The sequence below is a fragment of the Octopus bimaculoides genome, chromosome 6 (genome assembly GCF_001194135.2).
Source record: "Octopus bimaculoides isolate UCB-OBI-ISO-001 chromosome 6, ASM119413v2, whole genome shotgun sequence".
Classification (NCBI taxonomy): Eukaryota; Metazoa; Mollusca; class Cephalopoda; order Octopoda; family Octopodidae; genus Octopus; species Octopus bimaculoides.
The window spans coordinates 90,347,755-90,353,232 of record NC_068986.1 but is presented as its reverse complement, the minus strand read 5'-3'; positions in this window follow the sequence as shown (position 1 = coordinate 90,353,232).

Genomic DNA, 5,478 nt, shown 5'->3' with positions numbered 1-5,478 from the left:
GTTGCTGTTGTTGTTTGTGGCAGCATATATATGCATACATAATAATAACATCGAAGAATACCTTAGGATTGAGAACCCAGGTTCGAAATTTCCCCAAGACACCTGATGAAGCCTGGAGGGTATATCAGCCGAAACATTGTGTTAACAACAAATAAGATGAGGACAAATATCCGTCATATGTAGATAATGTAAATAATGTCCTGTTTTGCCATCTAAAACTTTCACTGAACCTCAATCTAATATATTCAATGTGTACATCCAAATGATTTTTGTCGTTTTTTCCGTTCCTTTTTGTTCTTAGATTTTCCTATACACACATACATACAAACATACATACATATATACATACATACAAAAGAAGACCCAGTACTTGACTGGTACTTATTTTTCAACTCCGAAAGGTAAAGTCGACCCGAGCGGAATTTGAACTCAGAGCAAAATAAGTCGGAAGAAATACCGTAAAGCATTTCTTCCGACGGTCTAACAATTCTGCCAACTCGCCGCCTCAAATACTATTATAGTAATTACAAAACATTTACGATCTAGATCAGCTCACTCGACATTGTCCATATCCTCAATAAATATGTTCCCTTATGTAAATACGAAGAATATATATATATATATATATATATATATGTGTGTGTTATTAAGGTTATTGGCGCTTTAATGAATTTGTTTATAACCATTTGGTTGCTTCAGTAAAATACTTGGAAGAAGCAGGTGATAATTCAACATCTGTTCAAAGTTTAGAGATAAGAAGCCATGAAAATGCTAGTGAAAGCTTTATCTCTACATTTCTCATGTTGTCATATAACATTCATTGATTAAATTAGTTTTTCACAAGACTGTTATGTTGTCGTCAATACGGCCGTTGTCGTCATCGTCGTCGTCGTCGTCGTCGTCGTCATAGTAGTAGTAGTAGTAGTAGTAGTAGTAGTAGTAGTAGTAGTAGTAGTAGTAGTAGTAGTAGTAGTAGTTATTGTTGTTTGTGGCAGCGTGTGTGTGTGTGTATTATATAAACGCACATACACAACACATACAATATTGAGTGGAAGTGACTGTTAGAATGACTGTGCATGTGTGACTGAAAGTAGCTTATACTCATTGTATATAGAAGTGTCTATATTTATTACTGTATCTATATGCATGCAAGTTTATATGTGTATATGTGCGTGACTGAGAGAGAATGTAGTGTATTTCTATGTATACGCATGTGAGTGTGTGCATGTGTGCGTGCGTGTGTGTGTGTGTGTATGTGTGTGTGTGTGTGTACACAGAAAGTGAGAGCTAGAGATGCTCAATATAGAAATCACGTAGTAGTGCTCAAATTATTTTAACTTAAATTCCGAAATCTTTATCAAGAACTAATTCCACGGGGTTAAGAGTGGCTATAAGAGAAATCCAGGAGAGCTGATATAGAGATAGGGACGTCACCCCACTACAGTGCTTAAAAACCTGTTAGCTAATATTAGTAATAGGATATCGAATTTCTCTTCTTTTAAAGAAATATTTGGTAAGGAATCTCCCTACTATAACAATGTCCTAGCTAACAGTTATCTTCAAATATACGACTTCAATTTGAAATATGAATCATAGAAATAGACCTAAAAATAGAACTAAGAAAATAATATCATTCGCCCCACTTTCTCCTTAAATGTTAAAAATAACAAGGACAAAAAATTCCTGTCTCTTTAGATAAGCATTTCCCAGTAATCCACAAATACAGGAAGATTTTTAACAGATGCCTTATTAAAATACCATACAGCTGCTGAGCCAACATGATGAACATTTTCACTCATAAACATCACCATGAGTCCTCTCGCAGTTTTAACTGCCGAGACGCTGAAGCTTGCCCACTTTTACCAGACGTGTATGATAAACTCCATCGTGAACAAGGCAGAAGTAACAAGATAATCTAGCCGAAAAGAAAAATTACATCGGGTTAATTTCAAAAGACGTTAATCAAACCCACCTATCTTCTTTCTGGTACATCGACAAAAGTAAAGCCGCTAAGTCGGTTAGTCATGTATGGGTGGATAGATAGATAGATAGATAGATAGATAGATAGATAAAAAGGAGTGAATACACGTTACTACATGCAATCTCGAGAAAAATATTTCAATACGAAGACTAGAATATATTTAACAGAAAGCGAAACTTTACTAATACAACATCGAAGTTTCATCGATAGGTTTATCAGGTATTAGTGATTAAGCAAGACGCAATTGAGTTAAGTGCCGTTTAAAGGTCACTAAGTATTTGAAAGTAAAAGAATTTGATTTCATTGGTTGTTGTAAACATATAGAAATGTCGTTTACACATCAGTTATATACAGAAATGTAGACGAGTAAATGATAGAGAAAAAGATAATTACGCGAAGAAAATGGAAAATAGTGAAAGAAAAGAGAAGAGATAGGAAAGAAAGAAAAGACTATATAAATTGTACAAGGTATAAATATGAATGGAAAGTTGATGGCGATAAAAGAAATCTAAGGAAAACTGTTTCATTGCATAATATCTTTTGTTTTAGAGAGAACTTGTATAATTTACAGATACGTGTAATCTTATTCTATCACAGAAAAAATATACTCAATGGAAATCCCGAGCTTATCTCATTATGTAAACACAGACTTTCATTTTTGCTGAAGAATTACAAAACGTCATCAACTTTCCGTTAATTAATTACATGTATTCTATAAGATTAAAAACCCGATAAAGTTGCGTCTTTTGTCCTATCTATTTGCATTTCAGTTGTTAAACTCGATCTTTTTATAAATAACTTATACCGCAACATTCAGTATTTTACAAATATCATTCGCACAGCTTCCCTATATCGTTCTAAAGCTTATTGTCTTTTCTCTTTTTCGTTTGCACTTTCCCTTTTCTGAATTCTTTTTCTATTAATTGCCTCACTTCTCTCTTCTTTCACTTATCAACCACCATTTTGTAAACAACCCGTTATATAAACAATCAATTATATAGGTTTTCTTTATACTATAAGGTTTGTCTCCTTTCATTTTCTCATTTATCTCTACCCGCTTCCTCTAATTACATATATGATAAATATATAAATCCATAATTATGTTTTATCAGGAATTCGAATTGACAAAATCATTAGAGCTTTGCGGATCTTTGTTCTAGATCTCTGCGCTCTGAGTTCAAATCTTGCTGAGATTAACTTTGCCTTTCATTCATCCGAGGGCCAATAAAATAAAGCACCAATCCAAGGCGGTTAGACAGAATGTTAAAGTGTTGGACAGTATCTGCGGTATTTGCTCTGGCCTTTTCTGTTCTGAGAGTTTGGTGGAGCAGACTTAATTTTAAATTCACTGTTTAACAACACCGCCTGGTCCTTGGATGCGTTCAGTGAATTTCATTTTGTTGCAAGAATTCGACTCGGTCTCCAGTATGAGGATATCTTCCTGTCTTCTTCCTACTAGTCTTGGAAGCCTGAAAAAGTAAAGGCTCATCAGCACTATTTACTCTCCCTAACAAAATAGTAAAGAATCGTTTTCATACTTCTTTGATTCAATGTCCAGTATATTACATTAAAAAACTAAAGAATGAAACTGAAAATCAGAATAAACCGCCACTTCCGAAATTTGGATAGGAAATCGCCCTACTCCAACTCCAAGTACCTAAATTCAAAAGCAAGTCCGAAAAATGTGATTCTGTTATGCAGGAAGAAATTTCTAGACGTACAAATAGAAAGATTCGAAGAAAATTATTAGGTCTACAGGGGAAAGATGTACAAAGACAAGAAGCAAAATAATATAAAATAGCTGTAGAAGTATGAAACCAAGTACGAAAAAGAACTAGCAAATATTAACACTATAATGCAAAAATCTCTCTAGGAAAATATACAAATTGATAACAACAGAAAGAACCATAACGCCTATAAATAGTTTACGAAGTAGTCAAGAAGCGACAAACTCATATCCACTAAAATGTAGACGTAATCAAAATCGAACAGAAATTCGATAAATTATACCAAAACAAACTCAACTACAACTAAAGACAATTCTTCTGTAAACAATTTACAAACAATATCAATAGAAGAGAACAGATACATTTTTGACAATCAAGTTATATTTCAAATAAAAAGGGTAGTCATGAGCACAAAAATCGCTCCCACTTTTGCAATACTAGGATGTGGCTTTTAGAAGGAAATCTATGCTTCAGTAGAGGTTATTTGTCACCAGAGTTTTAAAGCTTATTTTAAATACTCTTGAAAATACTTTTTGATCTATGTTTTATTTATTTGGAATAGAAATATGAAAAATCTTATATGATTTCAAAAATGTATTAACAACATTCATGAATTGATTAAATTCAAGATGGAAATGAATGAAAAAACTTCTATTTCTCGAAATTCATATAACTAAAAAAAAAAATGAGATCATTTTGACTGATAACTGCTGCAAAGAAGCGGATACATACCAGGAACTGATCTTACTAAAAATATTACATTTAAAATGGCAAGACGCATCTGTTCGATAATTTGCAAAGTCAACCAAACGAGAGAGATTTGAAGATCTAAAAGTATTCCTCCAGAGCTAAAAATATCAGAAAAATATATGTGTATATAAAGGGTAACGACCCCCTTCGGTCATGAATCACCATGGGATTGCACCGAGAAAGTTAACCCCACCCGCCCCGAGGCACAGTCCGGGCAAGGTTGTTTATGGAAGAGCAGCAGTCGCCCATGCATACCGGCTTCCTCTCTCCACGCTACCGATGTTATGGAAAGGAAAGGCAAAGGTCGATGCAGCTTAGCACCAGTGACGTCGCAACTCGTTTCTACAGCTGAGTGAACTGGAGCAACGTGAAATAAAGTGTCTTGCCCAAGAACACAACACATAGCCTAGTCTGGGAATCAAACTCACTACCTCATGGTTGTGAGCCCGACGCTCTAACCACTGAGCCACGCACCTTCACACACACACACACACACACACACACACACACACACATATATATATGTATAATGCCATAACTAAGGCAATATAAATCCCACTCCCTTACGAAGGCACTCTCACAATGGGGATGAAAACATAAACAGAAATATTTCATTTATAGTCCCCAAAATTCCAGAAACCAAACATCTTGCATTCTTATTTCTTTATTGCCCACAAAGGGTTAAACATAGAGGGAACAAACAAGGACAGACAAAGGGATTAAGTCGATTACATCGACCCCAGTGCGTAACTGGTGCTTGATTTATCGATCCCCGAAAGGATGAAAGGCAAAGTCGACCTCGGCGGAATTTGAACTCAGAACGCAGTGGCAGACGAAATACCGCTAAGCATTTCGCCCGGTGTGCTAACGTTTCTGCCAGCTCGCCGCCCTTTTTTTTTTTTTTTTCCCCACAAGAAATTTTATTGTCATGGTATGTAACAAGACACACCAAAGGACATAAGACTCTTTATTGCCCACAAGGGGCTAAACATAGAGGGGACAAACAAGGACAGACAAAGG